This window comes from Pseudorasbora parva, chromosome 12 (genome assembly GCF_024679245.1).
Source record: "Pseudorasbora parva isolate DD20220531a chromosome 12, ASM2467924v1, whole genome shotgun sequence".
Lineage (NCBI taxonomy): Eukaryota > Metazoa > Chordata > Actinopteri > Cypriniformes > Gobionidae > Pseudorasbora > Pseudorasbora parva.
In genome coordinates, this window is record NC_090183.1 from 42,592,433 (window position 1) to 42,613,391 (window position 20,959).

Below are 20,959 nucleotides of genomic sequence, written 5' to 3' on the forward strand. Positions count from 1 at the left end.
AAGTACAGAAACTAATTACATTTACTGATATACTTCACATCACTACCACTATTACATAGCTTTGCGATACCAAGGGTTCAAAATACTGGTGATGCTACTTTATTTTGTAAATGGTAGTATCGTCAATGTAATAATGTAACTGTGAATAAGTAATGTGTGCTGCAATTACACTATTTAAAACGTTCATTTGAACACTTACGGCTGCAAAAAAAAAAAAAAAAAAAAAAAAAAAAAAAACGTTTTATTAAATTTCTATATTCAGAATTGTATATTTAACATGTCATTCTCATAACATTATTTATGCAATTGTATTCACAGTGTGCATTAAGCACCTTTGAGCAGCATTAAACCGCCAGTACATACATCTAAATGTCTCTTCAGATGCAGCTCCTGTGCCAGGTCTGCAGACCTGAGATGGATATTTGGATATTTTGTCCATCACTAAGTCATTCATTCCCAATTATCTCTTCATCACGGCACCTGTTAGTGGGTGGGCTATATTAGGCAGCAAGTGAACATTCTGGCCGGTCTGCAGTGGTCAGTATCTATCAAAAGTGGTCCAAGGAAGGAACAGTGGTGAACCGGCTACAGGGTACTGGGCGGCCAAGGCTCATTGATGCACGTGGGGAGCGAAGGCTGGACTGTGTGGTCCGATCAAACAGACGAGCTACTGGAGCTCAAATTGCTCAAGAAGTTAATGCTGATTCTGATAGAAAGGTGTCAGAATACTCAATGGGGCTGCCACAGACCTGTCAAGGTGGTCTGGTCTAACGAATCACGTTTTCTTATACATCACGTGGAAAACCGTGTATATACTTGGGGAACACATGGCACCAGGATGCACTATGGGAAGAAGGCAAGCCGAAAAACACCTTGGGCAATGTTCCCTGGTGGCTGTGGCTCTTTCAGCAGGATAATACGACTGCCACAAAGCAAAAATGGTTCAGGAAGGGTTTGAGGAGCACGACAAGGAGTTTGAGGTGTTGACCATGGCTTCAAATTCCTCAGATCTCAATCCAATCGAGCATCTGTGGGATGTGCTAAACAAACAATTCCGATCCACGAAAGCCCCACCGTACAACTTAAAGGACTTAAAGGATCTGCTGCTAACATCTTGGTTCCAGATACCACAGCACACATTCAGGGGTCTAGTGGAGTCCATGTCTTCACAGGTCAGGCCTGTTTTGGCAACAAAAGGGGGACCAACACAATAGGTGGTCATAATGTTATGCCTGATCAGTGTATGTTTACAAATGAATGAATGATTGATTAAATAAATAAAATCGCAAATTAATAATTGTCATAATAGATTACTATTTTTATTATTGTTCAGAACATTTATTTATGTCTTTTAATAGGCTATCATGCAAGTCTATCACATCTAATATCATAAAAATGTGGTGCAGGATTTAAAACCGACCACAAGATGGCAGTGGATGAACACGCAATACCAACTCCTGTTCACAAACCAACAAGGGCATTAGATGCTAAACGAGTCTATTGTATCATCCAAGAACATGCCCGAACTAAACTAAGCTTGCAAAACATTTTTTTTTTCTGATTCAGTCCAGCTTTTATGTCCCATTATAGTCATAGTGAACCTATCAAGGCCATGCCGACCCAGAAAGAGTCCCATTACACAGGTCAAGAAACATTTATGGATAAATGTCACATTATGGAGAACCCGCCGTGTCTGTATAATGTGACACATCAGCCACTGAAGGCTAAATGGAGCTGATGGGATGATGACTATGTGTGTCAGAGGATTACTGAGTGTGTCATAAAGCAGAGAATCAGGTAATTTAAAGATGCGACGATGAGCTTGGTGCGCACAAGATTGTGGGGTCTCGGCGGGAAAGCGGCAAAGTTCAAGGTCCGAAGAAGGATGATGTTGGGCTGGGGATGTAATGAAGTCAGGAGGAGAGGGCATTAAATCCTTTCCACCCCTCTTTCTCGCTCTGGGCAGGGCCGGAACGAACCGTCGAGTGGATAAAGATTATCGAGCAACCGTGTTGACTGACACCGGCTCACCTTTCCGAAGAGTGGCCAAAGCACCAGGCCAGGTAACAGCATGTGGAGAGAGTCTGAGCAGTGAGTCAGTGAGATGTGGATAGAGGATTAGACAGTTCAGGATGAGAAGAGTGACCTTAGAAAGAGAAAGAAATCAGAAAGTGTGACTGAAATACATTTTTAATATAGCATGCTGAGCTTCGTGCTCTGTTGAGATTCCCAGAGACCCCAATTAATCTATATTTCACTTTCAAATATTTTAAAATGTTCCTAGGAACTAATCAAAATTCAGCAGATAGATATTATTGAAGTTTTATTCCTCTGTTGATCATAAAGTAGGCATGCATCTTTTAAGATCAAGAACATAGCCTATATGTTTTTCCTCAACTTAAAAACTGTTCTAAATAACTACTAATTTTGGCCAGTTTGACCTATGGTATTAGATAACTGTTTTATCTTTATTGATTTACATTCACCTTACAAACAAACCCTGGAATATCATTTTAAAAAGTAGTACCACTTGACACAAACCTCAAGAACAGTGACGGTTGACTAATGTACAGATATATTTATTTGTACTATATTTATATATTTACAATATATAAATATATATTGTATATCAAATATATCAAATATATTTATTAGTCCTTGGGTTAACCCAATTTAACCCAAGGACTGGGTAAATATATGACAGAACACATGTTGGTTTAATTTAACACAGCAAACTGTGTTATGGGTTGGTTGATACATTTTTTACTATAATACAATTTCCAATTACCTTCATACAATTTACAGATTCATTTATATCTTCTAAACTTAAAAATAAAAAAATACTCCAAACAACCACTGGTTTAAATGATAATGCGACCATATCGTACAGTTCTGTGAACATATTTTAATACCTTAAGTATTTATATTCTGTATCGTTTTGAATAAAATCATAAAATTGTATACAACAAAAGACAGATGGGACACTCGTTTAGGTCATTCATGATCAAATAAAATGAACAAAAACCTGTATTTTACTGAACACATGGCGTCTGACCCAGGATCTGGATTACACAAAACTATACCCAAACACTGGGTTATTATTACGTCTGACCCAGGATCTGAGTAACACAAAAACTACCCCAAAACTGGGTTGTTATGTCTACCCAGGGTATGGGTAACACAAAAACTACCCAAACACTGAAAAATATGTATAGTTTAAACTAAATCACATTTAATATGTGCCTATATGCAATTGCTTTTTTCTTTTACAGTATAACTATTTAATATTTGTTTAAGGCTACTGGTAATGCAGCATTTCTAAAACCCTTACAGTATATATGTGCAATAATAATTCATCATCCACATCTAGGTGAGAAAAAGCTTTTGCAAAAGGAGATGTCAACTGCAAACTCGCATTCAAGTCAGGCTCTATTCAGGTGTAAAACGCCCACGTTTCATGTTCCATCCAGATCCCAGTGAGTGCAATCTACATTTTTGACATTCACTAAAAATGCATCACGTTAGAAATCAAATCAATGAATTTCATAAAGAGTTCTTATGCATAAAATGTATTATTTAGTTGTTTTTTCTAAACCTGAGTGTTTCTGGCCTTATCATTAAGTTGATTATTAACATTAACTCCATTAACTTTATCAAGCAACTCAAGCTGACCCAAACTTTAGATTGTTTGCTGTAACTTTGAAAGGATTCTTTGAAAGGATGAAAAGCAAAAGTCAGACAGCTATCAAAGCCTCTGCTCACCTTTCAAACCCCTGCCTATGATGTTTTCTCCTTTCTCTTGCTTTTAATTCAACAGGAGTCTCTCTCTCTGTTTGACTGAGGATAACTTATTCCATCCAGCCTGAAACTCAGTGCATGTCTTTCTCACGCCGAATCTCAATGTTCTGCCTTGCCGAGAGAAGCCTTAGCATCTAATAGTTTGTGAAGATCAGCAAATAAAAACTTGCGTATGATGTGTGCTCATAAATCAAGGTGACAACTACACTCAATCAGAGATATCCTGTTTGACTTTGAACATGGGATTTTTATTGCCAGAACGAATATCCAGAAGAACAATTCAAAATGATATAATCAATGTAAACATTTAGAACACACCTTAGTATCTCATCACAAATGAAAATTAATATTTATTCAATCCCCTTTTCTTGGCACTCCTAGAACTTGCCTTTATATTTTTTTCACTTGACATTCATTTGACATCATTTTTTTTATTAATGTTATTAATTTGCTTGCTAAGGTGAAACATGATAACAAAATTATTTTGAATGTAGTCCTGTTTCGCAGGCATTAATAAACATACAAACCAACCAACAAAACAGCTGACCTGCCCAGACGCCTCCACTGACCTGACTGTCAGATATTGCATCATTTTTGCTAATAATTTTTTTTTTTATAAATGGTTTTTGACATGATGTAGTCAATTATACTAGTTTTGCATGGAGGAAGGAGAATGCAGTGCAGATAATGCTCAACAGAAAATTGTTTTAAGGTAGCTGCACAAATCTCTTTTATTATCAGACTTTGGCCGAGGGCGATGCAGGTAATCATAATGCTGAAGGAAAGTCCTCTTCGTTCCCATATGAGACGTGTGTCAACAACAACCGTCCTCCAGGACTTCCATCTCCAACTCTGATCTCTAATATAACAGGGATAAGCCGGGATTTGGTGACCCAGTGTTACAGACAATGCCAATAGTGATGAGGAGAGAGCAATTCTGATGTGCGCTATGGTTAAAACATTTTTTTAATACTTTTATTTAGCAAGGACACAATAATTGATCAAAAGTAAAGACAATCATTTATTTACAGTTAATGCTCTTCTAAATTTGAATTTTTTATTCATCAAAGAATTGTGGTTTTCACAAAAATATTATGCAGCACATTTGTTTTCAAAATTGATAATAAATAATAAGTTTCTTGAGCAGCAAATTTAACACTAAAGGAGTAATGATGCTGAAAATTCATCTTTGCATTACATGAATACAATTACATTTTAATAAAATTAAAATGTTAATACTTCACAATATTATTTTTTTTTTTTACTGTTTTTATTAAATAAATATAACCGTGGTGAATATATTGTTATAATATATTACGACCACCTTCCTAATATTGTGTTGGCTAAAACATCTCTGACCCATCAAGGCATGGACTCCACTAGACCCCTTAAGGTGTGTTGTGGTATCTGGCACCAAGATGTTAGCAGCAGATCCTTTAAGTTCTGTGAGGTGGGTCCTTCTAGATCGGACTCGTTAGTTCGGCACATCCCACAGATGCATGATTGGATTGAGATCTGGGAAATTTGGAGGCCAAGAGACACCTTCTTCCATTGCTCTGTGGTCCAGTTCTGATGCTCACATACCCACTGTTGGACAGGGGTCAGCATGGGCACCCTGACTGGTCTGCAACTATGCCGCCCCATACACAACAACAAACTGATACACTGTGTATTCTTTCTACCAGAACCAGCATTAACTTCTTGAGCAGTTTGAGCTCCAGTAGCTCGTCTGTTTGATCGGACCACACTGTCCAGCCTTGGCCGCCCATGACCCTGTGGCCGGTTCACCACTGTTCTTTCACTGGATCACTTTCCTGCTTTTGATAGATACTGACCACTGCAGACCGGGAACAGCCCACAAGAGCTGCAGTTTTGGAAATGCTCTGACCCAATCATCACAATTTGGCCCTTGTCAAACTCGCTCAAATCCTTACGCTTGCACATTTTTCCAATATCATCCAACTGCGGCCACAAATGGCCATTATCATGCTGGTGGGGGTTTCCGTTTTCGCAGACTGGAACGCTCCCTTCTTCTTCTTCTTCTTCTTCTTCTTCTTCTTCTTCTTCTTCTTCTTCTTCTTCTTCTTCTTCTTCTTCTTCTTCTTCACCTCTTCTGCTGAACTGCTAGCTGTCAACATCCGGATTCATGTTCAACATTCTCCGCTAGTTAGTTTTTCTCAAACAGAAGCTTCAAAATAAGATCTAGCATCTTTCAACATGACATCATGGCTTTGCGTAAACATACACGTCACTTTCTAAAGCCAAGTGGCATGTTATCTGTGTGCATTATGAGCTATCCGCGTGTATGTCTATGCCGAAATTAACCATTATGTGTGTGTGTGTCCACAATGTAAATGGATTCATAAACGTAAAAACATAGAATGTTTCTTGTGATGGGTAGGTTTAGGGATCAGGATTGGGTGTAGGCAATCGTTATTGTGATTGACATGGCCAAATGAAATGTTCAGAATCGGTTGCAGAACATTTCTGCTGAACTGGTTTGGGGAAAAAATAATGCATATGACGTGCCTTGAGAAACTCATCGCGATTGGTCGATGAGACGCTACCAGGAACGCCAAATATGCGTTCTTGTTTCATGACGGGAACGCCCCAAGCCGCAGCAGGACCCCTCTCCATTTTTCCTGCTTCTAACACCTAACACATCAGCCTTGAGGACAAAATGTTCACTTGACACCTAATATATCCCACCCACTTACAGGTGCCGTGATGAAGAAATATTCACTGTTATTCACTTCACCTGTCAATAATGTTATGCCTGATTAGTGTGTGTATATATATATATATAGAGAGAGAGAGAGAGAGAGAGAGAGAGAGAGAGAGAGAGAGAGAGAGAGAGAGAGAGAGAGAGAGAGAGAGAGAGAGAGAGAATTTATATACAGACCATGCTTCTGCAGTTTTTTGTAAGGAAATAAAGGTCAGGTAGTCTAAATAAATCTATTATTGTCCCTGTTAATATTTTTTTTACAAGAATCTTAAATCTGAACGATATAGCCCTATATAATGCATTGACATTATAGTTCTGTAAACCACACAGGAGATTGCGGTGCAGACGAAGGGCTTCATGAAAGGTTTGAACACTGGCATGAGTTCCAGTTGCATGATCACCTGTAAAACAGTATGCATTTGTTTTGTTAATGATCACAGGCTGAATAAGGAAGAGCCTATTACTCTTACCTTTTCATGCGAAAGAAACTCCCTAGCCACTGCATTAACTATTGAACTGATATTTTACCTTTTCTCATTAAAGAGTTTATTCTCATTATTATGAATAACAAATGCATTCATTGAACATTGGTGTCTTTTATCATACTGCAGTAATTCATTCAGGGCTATGTGCGCAGTGATTTTACCTTGGATTGTGCCTAAGAACACCTCTTACCCATGGTAAAATCATCGTAACACACTGCCTCAAGAGGCTGATTGCTTTAATCTAATAACCCGAAGGCACTACGGCTGCCTCAGCCGCTCTAGTCACAGGTAGTTTTCTGAAGGCACCGTGGCAGGACAGCACGGTTAATGTCTCCTGTTCATTTTTCTTCGTAATAGAACTGTCAGTGGAAGACACGTGGCAAAAAGGACGCGCTCTGGCTCAATAGGAACAGAGTTTCCGCACGTCATGGGGAAAAAACGAGACACCCGCTGGTTGGGGGGGAAATGAAATTCACACCGCCTGCCAAGTACCAAGGCGATTCATCACCTCTAAACTGTTCTGCCGCAGCTGGTGTGGAATAATTCACCGTTGGGCGACAGGTCAGGCCACAACGGGAGCGATCGCACCTGCCCTCTGCTCCTGACGTGCGTCAAACACACCGCCGTGTGTGTCCTAATTGAAGCGATGGTAACTATTAACCCTATTAGCAGTAAAGACACATGACCCCGCTGATGGAGGAATTAGACTTAAAATGGTACTGGCAACCTGTTGAACTAGTTTATTTACACTAATAAACCTTACAATATCAATAATGAATTCATAATTAGAGATTTTGCATGATTAGCCTACAAAAATGTACCATGGTAAGCTAAATGCGTTATGTGTGAGAAACTTTAAAACTTACTTTACTGTATGATTTAAGATGCAGTCTACCAAGTTAATAAAAAAATATTGCACTTTATTCCTGTGGTTTTTATTCCAAAGATTGAAAAAAAAAAAAAAAAAAAAAAAAAAATATATATATATATATATATATATATATATATATATATATATATATATAAATATAATATATATATATATATATATATATATATATATATATATATATATATATATATATATATATTAAATGTTACAAGGGCTTTTACTCTTCCTGTGTAATGCATGCTGCCATTGTTGTGACAAATCGGGGTAAGCTATGCATATTTTAAATATCATTGTATCATTGGGATAATACTGTCAGTTTGGGGAGACCAGATTTGTGGGAGGACCAGATTTGTAATGAAACCAGTGCCACCGCTAAGCCATTTATTTGGCTTATAGGAACTCGTCAAGATGGTGCTTGATGGGACTGAACATCAACGAAATGTATAAGTTAATATAGATATTATAAATCTTAACAGATTGCGATCAGAAAATTACTAGAAGATATTCTGTTAAGCATTTCAGAGTAGAAATAATCATGCTACTACCTGAGATCTGAGGATTGGGCACAGTTGTGGTGAGACTATAGCAGATAATAACAGAAATCTAATTTTAGTTATCGTTTTTTTCTAATACAAACAAGAATCTAACAAAAACTATAGTTCCCTCTGCAGTTATTAACTATATTTTATTTATTAGGGATGCACCGTTATGAACATTTTACCCGAAACCGATAACTGATCATTATTTATATTTGAAAGCCATGTCCCATGCAACACAATTATGATGTTCTCACTATAATTTTAGCCTATATGACAGACTTGAGCTAACCGTGTTGCTCTGAGTCTGAACTGTATTTTCCTTTTCTGAAGTGATTTCAAGCGATTCGTGAACCATGCGCATCTAAAGTGTCTCAAGGGAATAATATTATTTATCAGCTTTAATATATCGACCAGATTTTTATTAAAAATGAATATATATCATCTGATACCGATATGGTGGCCGATATGCATCCCTATTATTTATATGTACGCTTACACAGATCCGTTTGTGGGTGAATTTCTACTTTAAATGAGATGTGGTCTAGAATTTCATGTGAATTTATTCTGTTTCCATCAAACCACCATAGTTGCTGTTGCTACTGTAAAATGTACATTCATATTTACTCATCTGGCAGATGCTGTTATGTAAGACAAATGCTTGCATCTATATATTTACATGTATAAGACCCAATTTTAAAGTATTATAAAATGTATTATATTATTAAGAAAATATTTTTATATATTACATTTTCTCCACTAACTATACTGTGTTGTTACATGTCAAATGTAAAATTAGCATTTTTTATTTATTCATATTAATTATTATTATTATTATTTTTAATTACTTTAATTTATATATTTTTTTATTTTTCGATTTTTTACACTGTTTTTCTCTGAACTTTCAGCACTCCATTGATCCCTGGACACCAGTTTGAAAAACAAATATTTATTGTTACTAAAAAATAAATTCTTATTTATTTTTAATGTATTTATGATGGCATGCATTGGTGGATAATAAGATACAGCACTTTTACTGTAGTAACAGTAGCTATGGAACTTTGGTGTAAAATATAGCTACCATTGTAAATTCAAACCCTCCCTTACGAAAATGTCAAATCCTTAATAAATTCTCTCAGACTTCTCCAGCATCTTTTATTACCTGCTCTATGGGTTGTATAACACGCTGGGCATGATTGGTAATGCTCTGTGCCCTGTTCTGTTTTCCTAAATTCATCTCTGAAGCACATATATATTTATGGCTTATTTACAACAACAACAACAACAACAAAACAAGAGAGGCAGAAAAAGACCTAAACTTTGATTCGCAAGTGTGCATATTTTCTGAGTTATTGCAATATTTGATTTAGATACACTCTAAAAAATGCTGGGTTGTTTTAACCCAATGTTGGGTCAAATATGGAGTAACCCAGCAATTGGGTTGTTTTAACCCAGCAATTGGGTTGTTTTAATCCTGCGGTTGGGTTAAATATTTGCTTAAGACAATCCAATCGCTGGGTTAAAACAACCCAACTGCTGGGTTAGTCCATATTTGACCCAACATTGGGTTGTTTTTTTACACAGAATTTTTTAGAGTGTACTCTGTGAATATTTTGTATATTTATATACAGGGCTCCCACCTAAGAAAGAACGTCATGCATGGTTTTAGATTTTTGGCTGAATGTTTCCTTTCATTTACAGTCACTGATAGTGGACTATATAGTTAAAGGGATAGTTCACTTTGAAATTAAATTTTGATATGTTATAGCTTACCTCATGGGCATCCGAGATGTAGAAGTATTTGTTTCCCCAGTAGTTTCAATTTTGATCATTTTAGGTCAAACCGTTCTTGTCTGTGCCTCACATAATGCAGGTCTATGGTCACCACCTCTAAGAGCATACACAGAGAAGTCCAAATGAAACGATCCCCCATCGTAAGTACACACTGATGGCCTAAGACACGAAACGAGCGGTTTGTGTGAGAAAACAAACAGTATATATTGTTTTTACCTCTTGTACACCACTACGTCCGACTGATCCGAGGGCGCGCATGCGTGTTTCCTGTGGTCCTATCCAGAGGTGTAGTGGTAAAAAAAGAGGTGGGTAAACTATAAATGCTGGGTGACTGCATCGTGGTCACGGTAAGGTGGGCCACTGCCTACCGGTGTATGCAGCCCGATCTCACGGCAATTCATACTAATACGAGGTGGCTAATATGAGCACATATGAGAGAACACACTAGAACATATTCACATTAAACAAGCTGGAATCAAAGAATTTGACTTTTGTCTTAAAAAACTACTTAAGCCGACTTATCGATTATCAAAATAGTTGTCGATTTCAGTTTTTGCCAATTAATTAATTAATTAATTATTTAATATCACAACAATGTCCAGAGTGCCTCTTTGTCCACTTGAAAAGTAATTGAAAAGTGTCACAAGCTGATTAAATGTACTACAAATAGATAATTGTCATTTTGAAAATTTTGAGTTGTCTCTGAGTTGTCTCAGAGAGTGATTCGTTCATTTTAAACGAATCTTTATTATGACTCAGGACTACCGAGTTGTCTCAGAGAGTGATTCGTTCACTTTGTTTTGACTGCACGTGCGCATTACGCAACATATGGGTTCTGATTGTTCTGATTCTCAATCGACAGGTGAGATCCGAGTCTTTTGTTCTTCCTGTCAGTCCCATAGAGACGGGAAGAGAAAAGATTGGTTCATTTTGCTGAACGAGACTCAAAGATCCGAGTCAGTAAAATGATCAGAACTTCCCACTACTCTCACTGATAGTTGCAGCACGATATGAAAGACAACCAATGAAAATGAACAATATGAAACTAAAACGACACAAGCTTAATTTAAAATGGCTTAGGAACTGTAGGCTATTTAGAAGTGGATAAACTCTATTTAGAGGTGGATAAACGCACTTTGGAGGTGGGTAAACGCTATTTCTGAATTTTGGGAGGTGCGTAAACGGCGTTTACGTGCGTTTAGCCTCCACTACATCCCTGGTCCTATCATGTCCTACATCTCGGATGTCCATGAGGTAAGCTAAAACATATCAAAATTTAATTTCAAAGTGAACTATCCCTTTAGCCTATGAGCAGTGCTGTAAGCCAGTGTTCATTGTCATATCTACACACTCTTGTCTACACAGCACCCTTGGCTTGTCTGTTCAGCCTCTTGTCTTGATGTATTCTCTCCTCACACACACACACACACACACACACACACACACACACACACACACACACACACACACACACACACACACACACACACACACACACACACACACACACACACACACACACACACACACACACACACACACACACACACACACCACACACCCACACACACACACACACGCTCACACATCAATCAGCTGCCCCAACTATCACGTCTCTATCTCAGACAGACCGCGGTCTGGAACCTGATCAATCAGTCCCCTTCTGTGGGCACTGCACACCCGCGACAAGACAAGGTCTCGGCTGTCCCTCGAGGTGCCTGTCTGAAACCTGTCACACATAAATAATGACAGGAACATCATTAGAAGCCTTATTTATAAGGACTCTGCTGGATAAATCCTCTTTATCGCTCTGTCTTTTTATCCTCCATTAAACTTTATGCACAATCCCCCGGTGGAGGAGAACGACATACTGAGGTTCGTTCAAGTGAAGGAGAGAGACCGAAGGTGGTTAAAGAGTAGCACTTTGGCCTAAAGCCCACAACATGCAACTACGTGAACGCAATCGTTTCTAGCCACGCAAGCTCGATTTCATGCGTCGTTGCGTTCTGGACTTTGTCAGACTGCAATTCATAAAGTATGCGCAGCCTTCTCAGCATTGCTGCAAGGGCTAATATAACGGACATTAGCGTAAACAGCTTTCTTCTGCAGACACTTTGCTTTTTCAGGTCAGCTACTTTCTGTGGCAGAGCAACAGTTTAAAGAAACCCCTGCTGAGGAAGTTAGTTAAAGTTCCAGTTTGTATAGCTACCTGAATAATAACATCAATTTCACTATCGCAAAGTCTTTCTGCATTGGTGCAAAGCATTTATGTTCATATTTGTGTGAGGTCATAAACACTAAAACTCAATCCATAAAGAAACCCCAATTCCTAAATTTATCTGCAGTACAGCTGCATTAGCATATTCATATGCATATTCATATTTTTCCATTTCATATTCATAGCAGCGTACTTATTCTAATGGAGGTTAATGTAATCCAGAGAGGCACTTAAAAGCGTATCACATGACTGAGTCTGCTAGTCCTCTAGTCCTTCACACTCCAGAATCGCAGTCTGCCGCTGATGTTATCTCAAATAATTGTATTGTTCTCGCTACGCCTATTATCACATTAATAATATTTGGCAAGTCTTCAAGGGCCATTCAGATACACTCCTAACTGTGTTTAATCTAATTCTGTGTTTGCCACAACAAAGTCCTGGGGCAAATGATTCAATTATTAAATAATATGTATTGGGTGCATGAAAGGTTAGCACAATGACTTTTGAAGCTTGGGGAACTATTTGTAATCAACTAGTTTTCATAGCATGCGATTTCATTTCCGCTCCAAATTTTACATCAGCTTCTTTCCATCAACATCTTTCTTCATCATTGAAGCTGATTTAACTGGATATGAGTTAATTATGTGGCTTTATCGTTTGCATTTATCTCTCCAGTGTTTAATAAAATATTGATAAGACCAGAAGAATAAAACTCCAGTCTTCAGAGGTAAAAAGCAGAAAATGACTGCCAAAGGGAATGTCAATTTAAAACTTTATTTTTTGTTATTTGATGAATTTTAACCTTTTAAACTCAATTGCCATGCTGACTATTTCTCTCGTGCTACTGACAAAAAAGAATCCACAGTCTAAACATATAAACACTCTAGGAAACAGTGGGTTAAAAACAACCCAAGGGCTGGGTAAACACTGGACAGAACACATGATTCATTTTTACTATAATACTACCTTCTTTTTTGTGTTTTACGTCATACATGAATTAATGTCTACAAATGAAGAACTCTACACAATTACTGGCTTGCATGATAATTCCTTTATTTTCATTATTTCCTAACATATTTTACAGTATAGGGTAATTCAAGTAATCCAGCAGTCTCTGTAGTCTCTGTAGTGTTATCTGTAGTGTTATCGTCGTGTTTAGAAACGCCGCCCTGCGCTTCACTCGTAGACAAAATATGCTATGACTGACTCCATAACCTGTCCATAACCAGTGTACAGTTCTGAGAACAACATCAAGTATTTAAATTCTGTATCTTTTTGAGGAGCTTTGTTACACAAAAACTAACCAAACACTGGGTTGTGACGTCTGATCCAGAATCTGGGTTACACAAAAACTACCCAAACACTGGGTTGTCATGTCTGACCCAAGATCTGAGTAACACAAAAACTACCCCAACACTGGGTTGTTACGTCTGACCCAGGATCTGAGTAACACAAAAAGTACCCAAACACTGGGTTGTTACGTCTGACCCAGGATCTGAGTAACACAAAAACTACCCAAACATTGGGATGTTACGTCTGACCCAGGATCTGAGTAACACAAAAACTACCCAAACACTGGGTTGTTACGTCTGACCCAGGATCTGAGTAACACAAAAACTACCCAAACACTGGGTTGTTACGTCTGACCCAGGATCTGTTTAACACAAAAACTACCCAAACACTGGGTTGTTACGTCTGACCCAGGATCTGAGTAACACAAAAACTACCCAAACACTGGGTTGTTACGTCTGACCCAGGATCTGAGTAACACAAAAACTACCCAAACACTGGGTTGTTACCTCTGACCCAGGATCTGAGTAACACAAAAACTACCCAAACACTGGGTTGTTACGTCTGACCCAGGATCTGAGTAACACAAAAACGTCTCGGTTACGTATGTAACCCTCGTTCCCTGAGGAGGGAACGGAGACGTAACGTCAGTGACTGACGAATGGGGGTTTCGCCTAGAAGCCAATCATCTTCGAGATCTTAGAAAGCGCCCAATGGCAGTGCCAATGCCATGGGCATGCGAATTTGCATGCGTAACTCCGCCTACCCACCTGGGTATATAAGGAAGTAGCTGGCATGAATCGCATTATGTTACCTGCTGAGGAGCCAAGACTGAACTCTCGGCCGTTCCAGCGGTACAGCGGAAGTGGCAGCGGGACGTTACGTCTCCGTTCCCTCCTCAGGGAACGAGGGTTACATACGTAACCGAGACGTTCCCTTTCGTTCAGTCACTCCGACGTAACGTCAGTGACTGACGAATGGGGGTCCCAATACAATAACGCCACTCGGCTGTCTTCCAGTGCCCTGCGCAAGCGTGAGAACCCTGATGCAAGTTAGAACGGTCAAAGGCCTCTACTTAACGCAGGAATACCAAGGTACACTGGGAGGCATATTCCAGGAGGAGATATGCGCCAAGATGCCTACCCGTAGGGAGGACTTAGGGATACACGTATGACCCCGTGGGGCTGCATACGGAAGATCACTGGGGTACCAGCCGAAGGTGGATTTTTAACCCCAGGAGGTGGCAAGGTTGCCAAGGGAATACACTCGCTCAGGGAGGCTTACGGTGGAAATACACATGTGGGGGTCGCCGGAGGGGAACCATGCACATGGGGCACCTGGCCGGACACGAGTGTCTGGGCTAAGGGCAGACTTACTGGCGTCGGCGTCGTCAGTGCTGGAGGAGCTCAGGGCTCTCGGGGAATTCACCTGAGAAGAATATCGCACGTATCCAGTCCGTGGAGTGGAATGGCGAGCAAGCGAAGACACCTGAGCCAATCCATTACCGGCCACTTGTAGAGGCGAGTACATAGTCGGATACAGGCTCCACTCGGAGGTTATAAAACCTGACGACTGTGTTTGGTGTCGCCCAGCCTGCAGCTCTGCAGATGTCTGTCAGCGGAGCGCCATGTGCTAAAGCCCAAGAGGAGGCCACACTCCCGGTGGAATGGGCCCTGACCCCAAGGGGACATGGGCGTCCCTGCTGCTGGTAAGCCAAAACAAAGGTGTCCACTATCCAGTGAGACAGCCTTTGCTTTGAGAGAGCCTTCCCTTTCAGCTTCCCACCATAACAGACAAAGAGCTGGTCTGAGGTCCTGAAACACTGCGTCCTGTCTACGTAAGCGCGAAGGGCGCGTACTGGACAGAGCAATGCCAAGGCTGGGTCTGCCTCCTCCAAAGGCAGCGCTTGCAGGTTCACCACCTGGTCTCTGAACGGAGTGGTGGGAACCTTGGGCACATATCCAGGCCGGGGTCTCAGGATCACGTGAGAGTCGGCCGGCCCGAATTCCAGGCACGCTTCGTCAACCGAAAATGCCTGCAGGTCCCCTACCCTCTTGAAGGAGGCCAGTGCGGTCAGGAGCGCTGTCTTCATAGACAAGAACTTAACATCTACTGACCGCAAAGGCTGAAATGGGGCCCTCTGCAGAGCACTTACAACTACTGAGAGGTCCCAAGAGGGTACGAGAGGAGCACGAGGAGGATGTAGTCTCCTCGCACCCCTCAGGAACCTGATGATCAGGTCGTGCTTACTTACCGTTTTCCCGTCCAAGAGGTCAAGGTAGGCGGCGATAGCGGCCACATAAACCTTCAGGGTGGATGGACACAGCCTTCGATCCAACCCTTCCTGGAGGAAAGATAGCACAGACCCGATCGGGCATTTCCAGGGGTCTTCTTGGCGAGAAGAGCACCAATTGACGAAGAGGTTCCACTTCAACGCATAGGCCTGTCTCGTGGACTCGGCCCGAGCGGAAGTGATGGTAGCCACCACCGGAGGTGGTAGGGTACTCAAACCTGCCGCGTCCCGTCCAGGAGCCACACGTGGAGGTTCCAAAGATCGGGACGCGGGTGCCACAGGGTGCCCCGTCTCTGAGAGAGTAGGTCCTGTCTCAGAGGGATTGGCCAGGGAGGGGCTGTCGCAAGGAGCACTAGTTCTGGGAACCAGGTCCGGCCGTGCCAGAACGGGGCGACCAAGATGACCTGCTCCTTGTCCTCCCTGACCTTGCACAGAAGACGTGCAAGAAGGCTCACTGGGGGAAACGCATACTTGCGTAGGCCCCGCGGCCAGCTGTGCGCCAGTGCATCCGTGCCGAGCGTGCCCTCGGTCAGGGAATAGTACAGGCTGCAGTGGGACGAGTCGTGGGAGGCAAACAGATCTACCTGTGCGTCCCCGAACTGATCCCAAACAGCTGGACCGACTGGGGATGGAGTCTCCACTCCCCAGGGATTGGCTGGACCCGTGAGAGCTCGTCGGCTGCACGGTTCAGGATCCCCGGGATATGGACAGCACGAAGGGACCTCAGGCGCTTCTGACTCCATAAAACGAGATGGCGGGCGAGTTTAGACATGCGGCGGGAGCGTAGACCGCCCTGGTGGTTGATGTACGCTACTACGGCCGTGTTGTCCGATCTGACTAGTACGTGTTGACCTTTCAGCAACGCCCGGAAGCGTTGCAGGGCGAACCGTACTGCCAGCAACTCGAGGCAATTGATATGCAGGCGGCTCTGGCTCTCTGACCAAGAACCGGCGGCTGCATGTCCATTGCACATGGCACCCCAACCCGTGGTGGACGCATCTGTTGATACAACAACATGCCGGGAAACTCGTTCTAAGGGCACTCCTGCCCGTAGAAAGCTGAGGTTCGACCACTGGGTGAGTGTCTGTCTGCAGGCCTGAGTCACTGGGACCCGGAGCGTGCCAGACTGCCATGCCCATCTCGGGACTCGATCGCGAAGCCAGTGCTGAAGCGGTCTCATATGAAGCAATCCGAGCGGCGTCACCGCGGCTGCAGATGCCATATGCCCCAGGAGCCTCTGAAAAAGTTTCAGTGGAACCGCACTCTTGCTCTCTATCTGCCTGAGGCAAGTCAGCAGCGACTGCGCGCGCAAGCCGGTAAGCTGCGCGCACATGGCGACCGAGTCGATCTCCATACCGAGAAAAGAGATCCTCTGCATGGGGCAGAGTTTGCTCTTCTCCCAGTTGACCCGAAGGCCCAAACGAGCTAAGTGGTGGAGAACCAGGTTTCTGTGTTCGCACACCCGGTCCCGAGAGTGGCCCAGTATGAGCCAGTCGTCGAGATAGTTCAGGATGCGAACCCCTTGTTGCCTGAGTGGCGCAAGGGCTGCCTCGACAATCTTTGTGAAGACGCGAGGGGACAGAGCTAGCCCGAATGGTAGTACGGCATACTGATATGCCCGCCCTTCGAACGCAAACCGCAGGAACGGTCTGTCGCGGAAGGATGGACACATGGAAGTACGCGTCCTTCAGGTCGATCGCTGCAAACCAATCGCATGGACGAACGCATTCGAAAAGGCGTTTCGCAGTCAACATCCTGAACGGAAGCCTGAACAGGGATCGGTTCAGGACGCGAAGGTCCAGGATCAGTCGTAACCCACCGGATTTCTTCGGTACAATGAAGTAAGGGCTGTAAAAGCCGGCCTTCATCTCGGCTGGAGGGACGAGCTCGACCGCGCCCTTCGCCAGTAGGGTCGCGATCTCCGCACGCATGATTGGGGCATTGGACCCCACCACGGTGTACCGGACACCCCGGAAGCGGGGAGGAGCTCGTGCGAACTGAATCGCGTAGCCGAGCCGGATGGTCCGTGCGACCCAGCGGGACAGTCCCGGCAGCTGTAGCCACGCTCCCAGGGAGTGTACCAACGGGGTCACGCGGAGCATTGGCGTACCCTCGGTGGGGCAGCGAGGCAGCGTTACCGGCCCGGACTCGGGTGGCGTAGCGGCCCGGTGTCGGGGCGGCGGTAACAGCTGCGCCCTGACAGAGGAGACCAGGGAAGGACTTGCGTTCCACTGGGGTCTGCTCTGAGAGGGGGCTGGCGACAGAGAGGGACGAGAGTGGCGTGGCCCGGGGGCGGCGCACACTGCCGTCACCGGTCTCTGGGTGCTCAGGGATGGGTTAATCAGTTCTTTCCTGCAAAGGTGGCTGCTGACCCGTGGGCCAGCAGCTGGACAAAGGATTCTCCCCCGGCCCTCCACCGGGGGAAGGGGCGGACCTGCCACCGTCCCATGAAAGAACTGCCCATCCCAGAGCTGTCCGCGTCCGGAGCGCCGCTGGCCTTATTTTCAGCAGGCTGCGGGGCTGGCGCGGACTGGGACGTCTTCCTGCAGCGCGCCCTGTGGCGTGGCCAGGGTGAAGGCTGCTGCTGTGGCCACGCGGGAGGGGGTCGCAGGAAGTCGCCCTGGCGGCGAGGAGGCTGAGGCAACTGTGCCGGCGGCGCTTAGGTGCAGCAGCGGGCCGCCGGGGCAGATGGCCCCAGTCTGCCTCTGGGGACAGCCAAGAACTGTTGGGCGCAGTCCCTGACCGTGCCGCCGATAAGGCCGGCCTGGGATATGGGCAAGCTGAGGAGGCGGGCTCACTCAGCCGTCCCACATCGACCAAGTAAGGCCAGTTGTCTTTCCCGGACCACAGCTGTGGACATCTCCTGACCCAGGGGGCGTGTGGTCACCTATGCCGCGCTGGGCGGGATCGGTGGCGGCACGCCTTCCTCGAGGCAGTGTTACCGGCCCGGACTCGGGTGGCATAGCGGCCCGGCGTCGAGGCACTGGTAACGACTGCGCCCTGACAGAGGAGACCAGGGAAGGGCTCGCGTTCCACTGGGGTCTGCTCTGCGAGGGGGCTCGTAAGCCCTGGATCAGCTCTGTCCTCGTGCATACGCATCGGGGCGGCAGCTTACCCCATAGCACTGCTGGACTACGCCACCGAAGTAGACGAGCCAGCAGGCTTGGGAGGGCGCTTAGGATAGCCTCACCGCGTCAAGTCAAAGCACTCAGTGGACACCGTAGTGCGCAACAGAGCACCTGACTGAGAGGGAGGGACCCCAGTGTACCCTTAGGCCGCGACCCCTCGAGGGCAGAGAAGGCGGAGGAGGCCACCAAACGGTCGCGGGAAGACCCGGAGATCTCCCGGACCGCGTGCACTCCTCATGCATCTCGGGAGCGAAATGGCATTGGGGGCGGGGCCCGCAGCTGTCGGGTGCCACCTCCAAAAACCAATCGCCCAACCGCGAGCACTCGTGACATGGTGGAGATTCACACCAGCCCGAGGCTCGCGGCTGCCCGAGATAACATGGCTGTCAACTCTAGGTCAGATTCTACAGTGCTACCACACCCGGAGGCGGAGCATAGCCGAATCGTCATCCCCAAAGGACTCTAGCCCACCTTGAGATGCGGCAATCGACCTCTCGCCGCTATCTGGAGTATGAACGAAACGAACGGGGCGTCAGCAGACGGTCCTGCTGCTTCAGTCCAACACTCACTGGAAGCGATGTGCAAGAGGGCGGGAGTGGCCCGAGGAATGATCGTCGGGGTTCTTAATACCACAGCACCGCCCTCAGGTCACCCTGGCCACCAGCCAAAGTACCACCTCTCTCGGAGATGGTAGATCGGGGTGTGGCAGAGGGGACTCTCTCTCTTTACAGAGATCATCGAGTCTCGACCACAACATCGCGATGGTCATGTTCCCACAGAGGGAACACAGCACATCCACAAACACTGTCCGAACGTGCTGGGCCCAAACACGTCGAGCAGTGAATGCGTCCCAAAGACAGCAACAGATATCGACCGCACCCGGAAGTGCGCGGGCAACCCGTCTTGAAAAAGACGTGCCACACGCAAGCTCTTTTTGTGAGAGGAAGCTCTGCAGAGTGCCGAAGCGCCCAGGGAAAACACACACAGCTGTTGCAGATCACTGCACAGATCAGCAGGCAGGCAATGTGAGATCGCTGGAACGCACCGTTACACCAACACCCTGGAGAACCGCTCGTCTCGAAGACTGAAGAGAGGACTTCAGAATTCAGGCTTGCCGGAGTGAAGAGATGCTCTTGGCTCCGAAGCAGAAACATAATGCGATTCATGCCAGCTACTTCCTTATATACCCAGGTGGGTAGGCGGAGTTACGCATGCAAATTCGCATGCCCATGGCATTGGCACTGCCATTGGGCGCTTTCTAAGATCTCGAAGATGATTGGCTTCTAGGCGAAACCCCCATTCGTCAGTCACTGACGTTACGTCGGAGTGACTGAACGAAAGGGAACTACCCAAACACTGGGTTGTTACCTCTGACCCAGGATCTGAGTAACACAAAAACTACCCAAACATTGGGTTGTTACGTCTGACCCAGGATCTGTTTAACACAAAAACTACCCAAACACTGGGTTGTCATGTCTGACCCAGGATCTGAGTAACACAAAAACTACCCAAACACTGGGTGGTGACGTCTGACCCAGGATCTGAGTAACACAAAAACTACCCAAACACTGGGTTGTTACGTCTGACCCAGGATCTAAATAGCACAAAAACTACCCAAACACTGGGTTGTTACGTCTGACCCAGGATCTGAGTAACACAAAAACTACCCAAACACTGGGTTGTTACGTCTGACCCAGGATCTGAGTAACACAAAAACTACCCAAACACTGGGTTGTTACGTCTGACCCAGGATCTAAATAGCACAAAAACTACCCAAACACTGGGTTGTTACGTCTGACC

The 20,959-nt window shown here is 44.5% G+C and overlaps 1 long non-coding RNA gene across 1 annotated transcript; it reads left to right on the top strand.

Annotated features, from left to right (window-relative positions):
- The first annotated feature begins 1,945 nt into the window (after positions 1 to 1,945).
- On the top strand, positions 1,946 to 3,954 carry LOC137094661 (uncharacterized). The gene is made up of 3 exons (XR_010908699.1): positions 1,946 to 2,063; positions 3,371 to 3,476; positions 3,818 to 3,954. It is a non-coding gene; the product is annotated as an uncharacterized lncRNA (long non-coding RNA).
- Positions 3,955 to 20,959: the final 17,005 nt, after the last annotated feature.